The 17,106-nt window shown below is 42.2% G+C and overlaps 1 protein-coding gene across 1 annotated transcript in view; it reads right to left on the reverse strand.

Moving 5' to 3' along the window:
* The window catches only part of LOC126203689 (fatty acid synthase-like), a 469,334-nt gene that overhangs the window by 328,361 nt on the left and 123,867 nt on the right, over positions 1-17,106 (reverse strand). The gene's annotated exons all lie outside the window — the stretch shown is intronic.

Raw genomic sequence — 17,106 nt, forward strand, 5'->3', positions numbered from 1 at the left:
GTTGCAGTCCCATCGTCCCTGCATCCTCAAAAAGTACTGGTCTGGGCCGCCATTTCTTCCAAAGGAATCATTGGCCCATTTTTCAGATCCGAAACGATTACTGCATCAAGCTATCTGGACATTCTTCGTGAATTTGTGGCGGTACAAACTGCCTTAGACGACACTGCGAACACCTCGTGGTTTATGCAAGATGGTGCCCGGCCACATCGCACAGCCGACGTCTTTAATTTCCTGAATGAATATTTCGATGATCGTGTGATTGCTTTGGGCTATCCGAAACATACAGGAGGCGGCGTGGATTGGCCTCCCTATTCGCCAGACATGAACCCCTGTGACTTCTTTCTGTGGGGACACTTGAAAGACCAGGTGTACCGCCAGAATCCAGAAAAAATTGAACAGCTGAAGCAGTACATCTCATCTGCATGTGAAGCCATTCCGCCAGACACGTTGTCAAAGGTTTCGGGTAATTTCATTCAGAGACTACGCCATATTATTGCTACGCATGGTGGATATGTGGAAAATATCGTACTATAGAGTTTCTTAGACCGCAGCGCCATCTGTTGTCGAAAACTGTAACTACTGTAATTTCCAAAGTTTGTCTGCCTGAAAATGTACTGTTGTCCCAAGCATATTGCAACAAACGGTGTATTTCTATCGCTGCTCGTTTAGTTTTTATTGCCATTTCAAATATACCGGTCATTTTTGAAACACCCTATATATATATATATATATATATATATATATATATATATATATAGAGAGAGAGAGAGAGAGAGAGAGAGAGAGAGAGAGAGAGAGAGGGAAACATTCCATGTGGGAAAAATATATCTAATTACCAAACGAAAGTGCTGGCAGGTCGATAGACACACATACACACACATACACATACACACATACACACAAAGTTCAAGCTTTCGCAACCAACTTCATGAGGAAAGAGGGAAGGAGAGGGAAAGACGAAAGGATGTGGGTTTTAAGGGAGAGAGTAAGGAGGCATTCCAATCCCGGGAGCGGAAAGACTTACCTTAGGGGGAAAAAAGGACAGGTATACACTCACACACACACACATATCCATCCGCACATACACAGACACAAGCAGACATTTGTAAAGGCAAAGAGTTTGGGCAGAGATGTCAGTCGAGGCGGAAGTACAGAGGCAAAGATGTTGTTGAAAGACAGGTGAGGTATGAGCGGCGGCAAATTGAAATCAGCAGAGATTGAGGCCTGGCGGATAATGAGAAGAGAGGATATACTGAAGGGCAAGTTCCCATCTCCAGAGTTCTGACAGGTTGGTGTTAGTGGGAAGTATCCAGATAACCCGGATAAGCCACAGGGTGATCCTGGCCGTGGCCCTGGACATGCGAAATAATTGTCCAGGGCCTCGCTGCGATGGAGCACTTCCTTTCACGCCGATCACATGCCACCCTACCTAAAACCTCTTTCCTCATTACCTTAGCCATCCTGACCCACAACTTCTTCACTTTCAATGGCCAGACATACCAACAATTAAAGGGAACAGCCATGGGTACCAGGATGGCCCCCTCCTATGCCAACCTAGTCATGGGTTGCTTAGAGGAAGCCTACTTGGTTACCCAGGCCTGCCAACCCAAAGTTTGGTACAGATTTATTGATGACATCTTCATGATCTGGACTCACAGTGAAGACGAACTCCAGAATTTCCTATCCAACCTCAACTCCTTTGGTTCCATCTGATTCACCTGGTCCTACTCCAAATCCCATGCCACTTTCCTTGACGTTGACCTCCACCTGTCCAATGGCCAGCTTCATACGTCCGTCCACATCAAACCCACCAACAAGCAACAGTACCTCCATTATGACAGCTGCCATCCATTCCACATCAAACAGTCCCTTCCCTACAGCCTAGGTCTTCGTGGCAAACGAATCTGCTCCAGTCCGGAATCCCTGAACCATTACACCAACAACCTGAAAACTGCTTTCGCATCCCGCAACTACCCTCCCGACCTGGTACAGAAGCAAATAACCAGAGCCACTTCCTCATCTCCTCAAACCCAGAACATCACACAGAAGAACGCCAAAAGTGCCCTACTTGTGACAGGATACTTTCCGGGACTGGATCAGACTCTGAATGTGGCTCTCCAGCAGGGATACAACTTCCTCAAATCCTGCCCTGAAATGAGATCCATCCTTCATGAAATCCTCCCCACTCCACCAAGAGTGTCTTTCCGCCGTCCACCTAACCTCCGTAACCTCTTAGTTCTTCCCTATGATATCCCCAAACCACCTTCCCTACCCTCTGGCTCCTACCCTTGTACCCACCCCTGGTGTAAAACCTGTCCCATCCACCCTCCCACCACCACCTACTCCAGCCCTGTAACCCAGAAGGTGTACACGATCAAAGGCAGAGCCACGTGTGAAAGCACCCACGTGATTTACCAACTGACCTGCCTACACTGTGAAGCTTTGTATGTGGGAATGACCAGCAACAAACTGTCCATTCGCATGGACACAGGCAGATAGTGTTTGTTGGTAATGAGGATCACCCTGTGGCCAAACATGCCTGGGTCCACGGCCAGCACATCTTGGCACAGTGTTACACCGTCCGGGTTATCTGGATACTTCCCACTAACACCAACCTGTCAGAACTCCGGAGATGGAAACTTGCCCTTCAGTATATCCTCTCTTCTCGTTATCCGCCAGGCCTCAATCTCCGCTAATTTCAATTTGCCGCTGCTCATACCTCACCTGTCTTTCAACAACATCTTTGCCTCTGTACTTCCGCCTCGACTGACATCTCTGCCCAAACTCTTTGCCTTTACAAATGTCTGCTTGTGTCTGTGTATGTGCGGATGGATATGTGTGTGTGTGTAAGTGTATACCTGTTCTTTTTCCCCCTAAGGTAAGTCTTTCCGCTCCCGGGATTGGAATGACTCCTTACCCTTTCCCTTAAAACCCACATCCTTTCATCTTTCCCTCTCCTTCCCTCTTTCCTCATAAAGTTGGTTGTGAAAGCTTGAACTTTGTGTGTATACACATTCACACAAGCATGACTATCCCACAGACATGACCACTGTCTCCAGGCTCTGGAGTCCAAAAGTATTTTTTTGTTGTCTAACTGAGATTGCAAGTTGGTGGCAGATTGAAAAACTTAATGTAAATATTAAAATATTGTTCCTACATATACATCTTCCTCTTGGATATTTTATTTTATTGTAATCTGGGGGATGGCTGTTTCCTGAAATATTCAAAATATTCTACAATTTTCAACAGCTATTCACTGATGAAACACATTTACTATTGCAGACGATTTGTTTTCTGCTCTTCCTTCTGTGCACTGCCAACTTTAGCCAGATTGTAAAGCATAGAGAATACTTCACATATTTCATCTTAATGTCCTACTCATTGTGGTAACAAATGTTAACTGGCTCCAAACATTACACATGACAGTACTCACTAACAATTTGGTAACTTTCATATTGCTATTTACCACATAAAATTCACACAACAACAAACAAATTTTTAAAAATGTTATGTAGATACATACTTAAAAACATTTTCATATGGATAATTTTAATATGAATGCCATAAGAAACGAAGTATTTTAGTTGATTATAGTGCTTCTGGTACCAACATTCTTCCCAGAAATTTTATTAATTATACAAATGTTAGGCATTTTGTTTTGCATGTGGTAATTGGTCACAGTAGATCCAGTATATGTAAAAACAAAAATTGTTTTGATATTTGATACAAAACATTTAGAGGAAAAATTGTTATTAGATTCAAGTTCAGATTCCCTCCCTTCTCTAGCTAAATGGTCAGACAGTCCATTCCCTCGGATGCTCATATGACTTCAGACCCACAGAAAGACAACAGAGCAAACAGCATGGCCAAGGGCAAAGAGAGGGTCATGGATAGCAGAGACCAAAGGCTGACGAGAATAGCATCAATCTATAGCATGCAGGCTGTTCACTGAGTTGGTACATATCATAACACTGTGGATGGAGGCCTGAGTAACAAAGTGGAGGACCCTGTTAATGGCCAGCAGTTCTGTTGTGAACACACTACATGATCTCAGCAATAAATGGTGTTCTAAACAAGTAGGAGACATGAAAGTATATCTTGCCCTATCTACTGTCTTTCAACCATAACGTAGAAGATGGTACTATCCTGGAACTCTATAAGGATGGAACATACAAGACACCAGAATACCACCACAGGGGTGACAGACACCTTAGGATCCTGGAATAGGTCAGTCCTACTCTGTAGTCTAGGCACCATCCAAGAGGGATGTGGGAGGAAATACATGGGGCACATTTCAGTGAATGGAGATGGATATCCCAATATAGGGAAGTGAGATACATTCCAATTGGCAATCCCATCCATGGGCGGTTATCAGGAGGTAGACATCCCTCATTTGCAAAGAGGACAGGGAATCAGCAAATGGCGATTGCTTAAGAAACCAGGAGTTGGCTCTATCGTTCTTGTACAGGAGGAATCCCTGCTTCTGCAAGGAGACTGTCAATGGGGCTAGTGCAAAAGGCACCAATAGCCAAACACGCCCCACAATGGTGAACAGGATCAAGTATTTTCAGAGTGGAAGGAGCTGCTGAGCCATAAACCTGATACCATAATCTAGTCTGTACAAAACCAGAGCATGATAAAGATGGAGAAGAGTAGTACAATCTGCACCCCAAGATGTGTGGGCCAGGAGGCAGAGAGCTTAATGCTTCCACATGTATGTAGTCTTCAGGTGGCGAATATGCGGCAGCCATGTCAGCTTTTTATTAAAACTAAAGCACACAAAATGGAACTGTGCTATAACATGTAGGAGCTAGTTGCCTAATTAAAGCTTTGGATCAGGGTATACTATGGGATGATGGCAAAAATGTGTATCCCACATTTTGGGGGAGGAAATTGGAGGCCATTGAAGACGGCCAATGCAAAGGTCCTTCAGATGGCACCTTGGAGCTGGCACTCAGCAGATGCTATCAAGTGGGAGTTGCAACACATGCAACAATCATCCACATACAATGCTGGGGTAACCAGAGGACCAACAGACGTTACAAGCCCATTGATGGATATGAGGAAGAGAATGGCACTTAACACAGGACCCTGTAGGAAACTGTTCTCCTGTCTCTGAGGGGTGCTGAGTGAAGTGCCAACTTGAACCCGGAAGAGCTGGTGGGATAAAAACTTTCAGATAAAAATTGGAAGGGGGTCGCGAAAGCTCCATTCATGGAGGGTAACTAAAATGTGAATGCGCCATGCAGTCTCATATGTCTTGTGTAGATCAAAGAAGATGTGACAAGGTGCTGGCGATTAGTAAATGCCTGTCAGATGGCTGTTTCCAATCTAAGTAAATGGTCAGTTGTAGACCGTCTTTCCTGGAAGCCTCACTGGTACAGCGACAAAAGGACCTGAGATTTGTGTACCCAACATAATCTCAAGCAGTTTACACAGTACATGGGCAATAGCTGTCGGGAGATGTTGGGTTCTTCCCAGGCTCAAAGACGGGGATAACTGTACTGTCTCGCTATTGTGAGGGGAAGACACCCGTGAGCCAAATGCAGCTGAAGGCTCTAAGTAGATGTTGCCTCTGGGTAGCATCCAAAAATTGGATCGTCTGGTTATGGATGGAATCCGGGTCTGAGGCCACGTCATGTGAAGAGGTAAGAGCCTGTGAGAATTCTCATTCAGTAAAGGGTTCATCGTAGGGGTCAGCTTAGTGGGGTTGAAACAAATGGGGTCTGTTCCAACCTAGCATTTCTGCTGGAGAAAGCTAGCAGAATAGGAAGAGGATGCCGATACTGTTGCAAAGTGTGTTGTGAGGTGTTCAGCAAGGACTAATGGATCAGCATACAGCACTCTGGAGCAGAAGATCCTGGACAGTTGATTGTCACTGGGAGCCTGGAAGACCATGAAGCCTGGACCAAATATGCAATGAAGAGGCGGGAGGAAACATAGCACTCCCAGCATTCCTTTTTACTCTGCTTAATAAGGTAGCAAGTGAGGAGGTTGGTCTGTGAAGGGTGTCATTTAAATCACTGCAACACCTGTTGGCAGTCCTGGGCAGCAACTGCTACATCCTTGGTCCACCATGGTGCCAGGGGGATCCTGTGGATAGGAAGATGGCGGTGCTAGCAGCATGAAGAATAGTGACAGAGACACTCTGCACGACAGCATCAATGCAATTAGAGAGAGAGGTGTCAAAGTGCTCAGCAGATGTATATAAAGGCCAACTGGCCCAGCAGAGTGCACAATGTGGGGGCCTGTCTGCCTGGCAGTAGTAGGTGTATGACAGAATCACCAGAAAGTGATCACAGCCAGAAAGACCATCATGGGGTGACCAATTAGGGAATCGAGAAACACAGGGGAGGAGAGTGTGAGATTGATAACAGTAAAGGTGCCATGAGTGGCACTGAAGTGGGTAGGAGAACTGTCATTGAGGAGACACAAATCAACATCTGCAATAAGTTGGTCAATTAGAAGACCCCTACCCATATAAGTGGCACTCCCTAACAGGATGTAGCGTGCACTGAAGTCCCCAAGGAGGAGATATGGAAGTGAGACTTCCTGTATTAAGGTACACAGTTGACCATAAGGAAGTGGCACAACTGGAGGTAGGTAGACATTGCAAATAGTGATCACCAGGGTCATTTCCACTCTAACCATTATTGCTTCCAGGTTGGTAGGAAGGGTGATCCAATCAGTAATGACATAGGTGCAAATCACAAAGTGCAGACTCCTCCAGATGTTATTCTGGGGTCAGCACAGTTCTGACAGAACTCCTGATAACCACAAAACACTAGAGAGTGGTTATCACAGAAGTGTGTTTCTTGAAGAACAAGACAGAATGCAGAATAATAGGAGATAAGATGTTGCATTTTCCATAGGTGACAATAATATCCATTGCAATTCTGCTGGATTACTGTGTAGCGAGAGTCCCGGTTCGATGTAAAGAAGCTGAGGGGAGATCGTGACACTTGGTCAGTGGTCATCCATAAATAAGATGTCAATGTCAGACTCAGGTTGAGAGAGGAGAGATCGCACTGGAGGCTTTGTCCTGGGACATATGTTTCTTCTTCTTTTTCAGAACTGGAGGAGGGCAGGACACAAAAGGATAGCGGGCTTCTGAAAGGTCCGGAACTGAAATAGAGCGGGCAACCCTTGGGGCACACAGGTAGTGCGTCTCGTGCCTGAGTTGTGGTAGTAGGGGCACTTCTTTGGCTGGGGAGGGAGAGTGGCTCCTGGAGGGGAGGACGTGGGAGCTGCAGGGGATGAGCTGGAGTAAGGAAGAGTGAGGAGGATGAAAGGATGTAACAGAGGCAAAAGTTGAAGAAAGTGACCCTGGGTGGAGTTTTTCATATTTTTGGCGAGCCTCAGCATAAGACAGGCAATTCAGGGACTTGTACTCTTGGATCTTCTTTTCTCTCTTGGAAGCTGGATAGTCTGGAGAGCAAGAATGGCAGTCATGACAATTGACATACACAGGTGGCAGAACACAATGGCTTACCTCATGGAGTGGGTGGCCAGTCACCACACAGAGGGTCCACCATACAGCGGGAAGACATATGCCAAAAACACAACCACCAAAAGCACCTCACAGGTGATGAGATGTATGGCTTGACGTCACATCTGTAGCACATAACCTTGGCCTTCTCTGGGAGGGTATCTCCCTTGAAAGCCAGAATGAAGGCACCAATATCAGTGTGGTTGTCTTTACGAGCCTTCTCCACACGTTGAACAAAATGGACGCCATGTCGCTCCAGATTAGCCAGGAGTTCCTCACCAGTTTTCAGGATGAAGTCCTTACAAAAAATCACTCCCTGAACCATATTCAGACTGGTGATGGGTAATAGACACTGGTTGGCAAGACAATCACACAAGCACGAAGACCTACAGACTGGGCTGCAAGATGTTTTGATCAGCAGGGAGTCCAACCGTATCTTACTGAGAGACTTCACTTCGTCAAACCTGTCCTTGCTATTTTCTACAAAAAAACAATGGCTTTATGACAGTGAATATAGCCCTGTCCGTCCTAGTACAGACTAGATAGCGGAGGAAAGTGTTGAAAGTGTTTCATCCCAAGATGGCGAGCATGGCCCTCCTCCCATAGTGTAGTCAGTGAAGGGTAGGCTGCCAGGTCATACAAAGCAGCATTCAATGATCCTTTACCATTCGAAAAGATGGCCTTTTGAGAATGGCCAGAGTTTGGCAGCTTGATACACTCCACGCACCAAGCATCCACTCTCAAACCACCCACTCTGATCAGGGACTCTCCCTATGGGTGCCAGCCACCCACAGCAACAGACATCTGGCACAGTGGCCATTGCTGCAAGTTCCGGTGCTCCAACATGACAAGTAGCCCCTCCTTGGTATACACGGAGAGGCAACAGCTCAGGTATCAATAGTGTGATCCCTGTGTTGTCAGGGGCCTCAGCCAGATGGGTGCATAACAGCCTCACCACATGGACTGGCTACACATGCTGGTGACATAGCGCTACAGGGGAAGGGAGAGGGGAAGGAAGAGGGGTGAGGAATCCATGCCATAGATGGTAGAGAGGGCCTCCTTCCTCAAATGGCTCACACTAAAGACAGAAAATTTTGAAGTGGACATCAAACACAAAGAAGGAACTAAATGCCAAAAATGAGGAGAGAGAACAAGTAAGAGGAACAAAATTGCACAGACTACAGGGAACCACATGAATAGCCAGGTCGACATAAATCATAACACTGAGAGAGGGGAAGGAGGGAGCAGAGGGAAGAAGCGTCATGGTAAAGGAAAAGCAGCCCAGGAAGGAAAAAAAGGCTGTGATAGCTTGGGACCTTGTGTGTGCCACGCACAAACTCATGGAACAACCGTGAGCCCCCTGGGTGGAGGGGGAAGGGGGGGGGGGGAGGGGGGGAGAGGAATGTGCACATGTAGCATTCTCCCAGCTGCAGTGCCACTGTGCTACATCACTCAGCTCATGGTGAAGTAATGGCAATGGTGTTGTCTCACTGGCAACACAACAGTGAAACTGAGCTGTGCGCCAACAACCTATCCCTCCAGTCATACTTGTCGATCTCGCAAAACTTTGCTGACTCTTTGGTTTCATCAATTGTGGTCTTTAGTTTTCTCTCTAGAGGGCAGCAAGGACAGAAAGCTGGGCTATTTAGGTGTATGCATGGTGTAACTAGATATCAGCAGGGTTGTGGAGAGTCATGTCACCAGTGGTGCAAGGCTGTGTTTCCAGTGGTTAATGCCTCAAGTTTGCAACATGTGCCAGTACAGATGGCCCACCATGTGTGTGTCAGGTGAAGAGTGGAGACTGTGGGTATCAGTTTTTGTGGTAGTGAGGGCAGTGTTCACTCGTGCGAGTGGTGGAAGTATCTTGGTGGTGCACTGCAGTGCAGTGAGGTGCATTTGTGCAGCTCAGTCATCATTCTGGAATATACGTCAGTGCTGAATTCTCACCAGTACTGTGGCACGTTCTCAGCATTATGAAAAGCTAATCACAGGAGTCATAGTCATACTTCTAGGATAGCCATGATGTTATTGTTACAGTCAGAGGAAACTGTTAATGTTCAAACAATGTTCCAAAATACTGGGAGAAACTGTTTTATATTGCTAGAATAGTTCTTAGTACCATGGTTAAATAATATTTATGAGAAACATCAGGAAGATTCATTAAGTACTTGAGTAGCTTGCAGTGTTCTAAGTAGTACTTTACTTTGCAGTGATCTGGTGGCTGGTCATGTTGTTTGTTGTTCTAGTATAAACTGAACTGTTGTAAATGTGGAAGTATGAATAACTTTTTTTTGTTTTTTGGTCATCAGTCTACTGACTGGTTTGATGCGGCCCGCCATGAATTCCTTTCCTGTGCTAACCTCTTCATCTCAGAAAGCACTTGCAACCTACGTCCTCAATTATTTGCTTGACATATTCCAATCTCTGTCTTCCTCTACAGTTTTTGCCCTCTACAGCTCCCTCTAGTACCATGGAAGTCATTCCCTCATGTCTTAGCAGATGTCCTATCATCCTGTCCCTTCTCCTTATCAGTGTTTTCCACATATTCCTTTCCTCTCCGATTCTGCGTAGAACCTCCTCATTCCTTACCTTATCAGTCCACCTAATTTTCAACATTTGTCTATAGCACCACATCTCAAATGCTTCGATTCTCTTCTCTTCCGGTTTTCCCACAGTCCATGTTTCACTACCATACAATGCTGTACTCCAGACGTACATCCTCAGAAATTTCTTCCTCAAATTAAGGCCGGTATTTGATATTAGTAGACTTCTCTTGGCCAGAAATGCCTTTTTTGCCATAGCGAGTCTGCTTTTGATGTCCTCCTTGCTCCGTCCGTCATTTGTTATTTTACTGCCTAGGTAACAGAATTCCTTAACTTCATTGACTTCGTGACCATCAATCCTGATGTTAAGTTTCTCGCTGTTCTCATTTCTACTACTTGTCATTACCTTCGTCTTTCTCCGATTTACTCTCAAACCATACAGTGTACTCATTAGACTGTTCACTCCATTCAGCAGATCATTTAATTCTTCTTCACTTTCACTCAGGATAGCAATGTCATCAGCGAATCGTATCATTGATATCCTTTCACCTTGTATTTTAATTCCACTCCTGAACCTTTCTTTTATTTCCATCATTGCTTCCTCGATGTACAGATTGAAGAGTAGGGGCGAAAGGCTACAGCCTTGTCTTACACCCTTCTTAATATGAGCACTTCGTTCTTGATCATCCACTCTTATTATTCCCTCTTGGTTGTTGTACATATTGTATATGACCCGTCTCTCCCTATAGCTTACCCCTACTTTTTTCAGAATCTTGAACAGCTTGCATCATTTTATATTGTCGAACGCTTTTTCCGGGTCGACAAATCCTATGAAAGTGTCTTGATTTTTCTTTAGCCTTGCTTCCATAATTAGCCGTAACGTCAGAATTGCCTCTCTCGACCCTTTACTTTTCCTAAAGCCAAACTGATCGTCACCTAGCGCATTCTCAATTTTCTTTTCCATTCTTCTGTATATTATTCTTGTAAGCAGCTTCGATGCATGAGCTGTTAAGCTGATTGTGCGATAATTCTCGCACTTGTCAGCTCTTACCGTCTTCGGAATTGTGTGGATGATGCTTTTCCGAAAGTCAGATGGTATGTCGCCAGACTCATATATTCTACACACCAATGTGAAAAGTCGTTTTATTGCCACTTCCCCCAATGACTTTAGAAATTCTGATGGAATGTTAGCTATCCCTTCTGCCTTATTTGACCGTAAGTCCTCGAAAGCTCTTTTAAATTCCGATTCTAATACTGGATCCCCTATCTCTTCTAAATCGACTCCTGTTTCTTCTTCTATCACATCAGACAAATATTCACCCTCATAGAGGCTTTCAATGTATTCTTTCCACCTATCTGCTCTCTCCTCTGCATTTAACAGTGGAATTCCTGTTGCACTCTTAATGTTACCACCATTGCATTTAATGTCACCAAAGGTTGTTTTGACTTTCCTGTATGCTGAGTCTGTCCTTCTGACAATCATATCTTTTTCGATATCTTCACATTTTTCCTGCAGCCATTTCGTCTTAGCTTCCCTGCACTTCCTATTTATTTCATTCCTCAGCGACTTGTACTTCTGTATTCCTGATTTTCCTGGAACATGTTTGTACTTCCTCCTTTCATCAATCAACTGAAGTATTTCTTCTGTTACCCATGGTTTCTTCGCAGCTACCTTCTTTGTACCTATGTTTTCTTTCCCAACTTCTGTAATGGCCCTTTTTAGAGATGTCCATTCCTCTTCAACTGTACTGCCTACTGCGCTATTCCTTATTGCTGCATCTATAGCGTTAGAGAACTTCAAACGGATCTCATCATTCCTTAGTACTTCCGTATCCCACTTCTTTGCGTATTGATTCTTCCTGACTAATGTCTTGAACTTCAGCCTACTCTTCATCACTACCATAATGTGATCTGAGTCTATATCTGCTCCTGGGTACGCCTTACAGTCCAGTATCTGATTTCGGAATCTCTGCCTGACCATGATGTAATCTAATAGAAATCTTCCCGTATCTCCCAGCCTTTTCCAAGTATACCTCCTCCTCTTGTGATTCTTGAACAGGGTATTCGCTATTACTAGCTGAAACTTGTTACAGAACTCAATTAGTCTTTCTCCTCTTTCATTCCTTGTCCCAAGCCCATATTCTCCTGTAACCTTTTCTTCTACTCCTTCCCCTACAACTGCATTCCAGTCGCCCATGACTATTAGATTTTCGTCCCCCTTTACATACTGCATTACCCTTTCAATATCCTCATACACTTTCTCTATCTGTTCATCTTCAGCTTGCAACATCGGCATGTATACCTAAACTATCGTTGTCGGTGTTGGTCTGCTGTTGATTCTGATTAGAACAACCCGGTCACTGAACTGTTCACAGTAACACACCCTCTGCCCTACCTTCCTATTCATAATGAATCCTACACCTGTTATACCACTTTCTGCTGCTGTTGATATTACCCGATACTCATCTGACCAGAAATCCTTGTCTTCCTTCCACTTCACTTCACTGACCCCTACTATATCTAGATTGAGCCTTTGCATTTCCCTTTTCAGATTTTCTAGTTTCCGTACCACGTTCAAGCTTCTGACATTCCACGCCCCAACTCGTAGAACGTTATCCTTTCGTTGATTATTCAATCTTTTTCTCATGGTAACCTCCCCCTTGGCAGTCCCCTCGCGGAGATCCGAATGGGGGACTATTCCGGAATCTTTTGCCAATGGAGGGATCATCATGACACTTCTTCAATTACAGGCCACATGTCCTGTGGATACACGTTACGTGTCTTTAATGCAGTGGTTTCCGTTGCCTTCTGCATCCTCATGTCGTTGATCATTGCTGATTCTTCCGCCTTTAGGGGCAATTTCCCACCCCTAGGACAAGAGAGTGCCCTGAACCTCTATCCGCTCCTCCGCCCTCTTTGACAAGAACATTGGCAGAATGAGGCTGACTTCTTATGCCGGAAGTCTTCGGCCGCCAATGCTGATTATTTATCAAAATTTAGGCAGTGGCGGGGATCGAACCCGGGACCGAAGACGTTTTGATTATGAATCAAAGACGTTACCCCTAGACCACGGGTACATAGGATAACTATAGATTCCAATTTCAACTGGTAAGTAACATACCTTGTGTGTTTTCTGTACAGTTAAGTGCTTGCAATAATTGTTTTATGTTACAGGAATTTGTTGTATACTTGTTTAGCTCTGTTCAAAATTTTGTAAATTCAGCCTGAACTAGGAAGTGACAGACTCGCATGACAGAGGCAGTCTCTCGTGCTATTAATGGCTGAAGATGACACCATCCACATAAGTAGAATAATTTGCTGTTAGCTTCATTTACTTTCTTGTGATTTATCTCATTCGTAGTTATGTAGTTCTGATCATTAACAATTTTCTTTTCCTTGCAAGCTTGAGTCTTGATATTATCTTTAAGCACTAAGATTAGGCTTCAAGAAGAAGACACATGCTATATAATTTACTGTGAGCTACTCTCAGAACATGTTACTGAGTTGCAAGCCAAGAGTGGAAATTTAAATTTTATACAGTTCAACAGCACATTCTTGTATTATTACTAGTTCAGGCTTTTACCAAAAACTGTAAAATCTAAAAATTTTATGTAACTACAGTATCAGACAACTGAAATTGGTTTTTTAGAAACATATTTAAGTTTTAGTGAATTTCAGGTTGTATTGATGTATTGATGGTTCATTAGTATTCCATGCTGTGGCCTTAAGTTCCACTTTGTTGTCGACCACATTAAATTGTTTCTTTCTTTAAAACACTTTCTTAAAACTTAACTTTCTTCCAAATAGGGTGTCAATGGCTTTTTTGTAAAGAATATGACTCAAATGTGCAGGTCAGAGGTTTTGAATGGGGTCTTTGTTCACTTAAAATAAATGATTAAGGCTATTATCAGTTTTCATAGATTCTTTACTGCATTTTGATACTCAGTGTAATAAGATCTCTGTCAAAATTAATCATTTACTACTCTCTGCTCATTCCCTTACCGTACCCAAATTTTTTGGCCTCCCTTTAGACTGAATTCTTGGGGATTCCAACGTCTGACACCAATCTGAATAGTCAGAAGACTTGTAGCTTTTCAGCAATCTAATGAATTTTGCACTACCTTTAGTGCCGGTATTTATGAAACAAATATAATGGTGTTTTGTAAAGCATCTGTTCAAATAAATCTATTGTATTTGATTGTTTATCATTAAATATTAAGAGTTTTTAGGCTGCTGTTACAGAATGTTGCACCCATCAATGTCATTGTGTCTTCATATTTTCCTTATGTGTTGTCTGAATATTATTCAACTCACTCTTTTTATTTGTTCCTTGATGCTTAGCATCTTGGCAGTTTTTCCTTTTTTATTTCAATAATTTTCTTGGTACTATTGACAGACAATATATTTTCTGGTATCCAGCTACATTAACAATCACCAGTACTTAAAAGTTTATCTCGTAACTGGAAATGTAACTCCACTTCTTGGTCACAACCTGTCCTTTAAAGCAAATTTTTCTCTCTTCCTGCCACAAGATAATTTAGTGCTATGAGGTATCTTTATGTCCTTTTGGTTCTTGTTCATTTGTACTCTCACTACCTCATAGAAACATACGAAAAAGAAAATAAATGTTTGAGCTGCAGTGTCTGCTTTGTAAGTCAGTTCCTATCATTCGTACTGTAAATCTTCTTAAAAAGACATGCTGTTAGCTGTGTTTCTGTGATACACTGCAGACAAAGGATATCTAACCAATAGAATTTAAAATAAAATAAAATTTATTCACCCTTGAACATTTTACACGCTATTCGTGTAAATATTTACATATAAAACTAATAGACAAGAGATACATAAAAACAATTCATGATAATTACATTTGTGAAACATTGTTATACGTAATGTGAAAATTATACATGCAAGAGCATTTTAACCAGAAGCTTATTACAACTAAGTATGACAGTACTCAGAAATTTATGTCATTTAAATCTGAATTATCATACTCTTTTATGTAGCAGTATGCTTTCATCTTAAGCCACTCTGCTAGAAAAATCTTAAATGTGCTATAAGGCATCACAAGGTTAAAATTATTTAAATTCTCTTTAAAGCTGAGAAGGCAACTATTGAGCACTTTGAAGTCATCTTTACAAGATTCTCTTGGCGGAAGTGCTGCTATACATGAGCTGGGGCAGTTACCCCATAGAAGAGTTCCATAGGTAATGTGGGAGTGGAAAGATGCAGAATATGCATATACTGGTAGCATTTTGTTTACATTATTCCTCAGTCTGTACAACAAATAAATCAACTGATAAAGTTTGGAGCACAATTTTTCTATGTGACCACCCACCTGAGCTTCTGATTTATGTAGAAACTTAACAGTTTGATAATTTTTTTTATTTCTGTTGGGGACACTTAATTTGAAAACAGTGTCTTCATCTTTATTGTTATTAATTTGTAAATAATTTGCCTGGAACCAGTTAATGCATCGATTCATTGTTATATTAACATTATGTTGCAGCTCATTTCTTGTGTGATTAGAGTTGTATAATCTGTGTGCAATACTGCCACACATGACAGGAATGAGAGTAAGTCATTTATATTTACAGGAATGGACCTGGGACTGAGCCCTGCGGAATGCCTTTTGTAAGAAATAATGAGTCTACCTTTCATTGTTTATAGTTACTATCTGCACTCTGTTGCTTAGGTATGGCTCAGTAAGGTGAAGAGCATTCTTTGCAATTGCATAGCACTGGAGCTTTTGGATAAGTATAGTATGCAAGACAGTATCAATAGCTTTCCTCAAAGCTAGAAGAGTTGCACCGGCTGTTTTCTTAGTCTCAAAAGAATCACATATTTGTTTGTGCATATGATATTCTGTAATATTTTATATGACTGGAGTGAGTTGTATGGGACAACATTTGTCATGGAATGCTTTATCACCTTTCTTACAGTAACTTTTAGGAAATCTGGTAAGATTTTTTCACATGGCATTTGACTGATGATTTAGATTAGTGGCAGTAGTACTCCTTTCTATATATTTTATTAAAAATTCCATAGAAGTCTTCTGTCTTTGAGTTGCTGATTTTGGCAATTGCTTCATTAACCTGTCATATGATATATGAAACCAGCAGAACTTGTCCTGTTGCTTACTATCTAGAGCTGGGAGCACAACTAAAGATTTATTTGCATCTTCAGTGAGATTTTATTTGAGATAGAACAGGTGTTTGTTTAAGATGTTTGGTTGAATATGAATGATATTGTGCTTATTTTCAGAGATTATATCTGTTTTTATAACTATCCATGCTGCTTTACACTTATTTGTTGAATTGAGTATGTAACTATCATTGGATTTTCTCTTGGCTGCTCTAATTTCTGATTTATACATCTTTCTCACTTTTGTGTAAATTTTCTTCTCAGCCTGACTCTGTTGCAATTTGTCATAGTGCACCATTATCTCCCCCTCAAGTCTGCTCAGGTGTGGCGTGTGTCAGTTTTTCAGTTCTTGAGATTTATTACATAGATTGTTTTGTGTGTTTTTTGTGGTATTTGGGACAACTTGAGTCAAGGTTTTCTGCTAATAATTCTAAAAATTTCTATGTTGATTTGCTGGTAGACATATTATTAGTTAATACTGTATCCCAATTTAGGTGTTGAGGGTATTTTTGTTGTGTCACTGCAGTGACAGAACAAAAATACCCTCAAGAATTGTAAAGCAACTGTGGACAATATGGTCACACAAATGAAGAATGACTGTCTGCTTTGTTGTTTAGAGGATGTCTAAACTACATCTCTGTGTGATCTGATATCCCAAGGTTTACAGTACCAATTTAAGTTTTATTTGGCTGAAAGTTACAGATTATATTATTTAAGCATGCATTGACCCTGGTGGGTTTGTCATTTAGACAGTACAAGTTTAGTGATCTTAATGTGTCTAACAGGTGCTTCACATGTTTGGTATTATACCTAATATCTATCTTGAAATAGCCAAATTTCAGAACTCCACAATTTTTATATCTTAAGAGCATTATTTATCAATTCTTTGAGATTTTATGTCAACAATTCTTCATTATTACTGGGCACGCT

Source organism: Schistocerca nitens, chromosome 9 (assembly GCF_023898315.1).
Source record: "Schistocerca nitens isolate TAMUIC-IGC-003100 chromosome 9, iqSchNite1.1, whole genome shotgun sequence".
Taxonomy (NCBI): Eukaryota; Metazoa; Arthropoda; class Insecta; order Orthoptera; family Acrididae; genus Schistocerca; species Schistocerca nitens.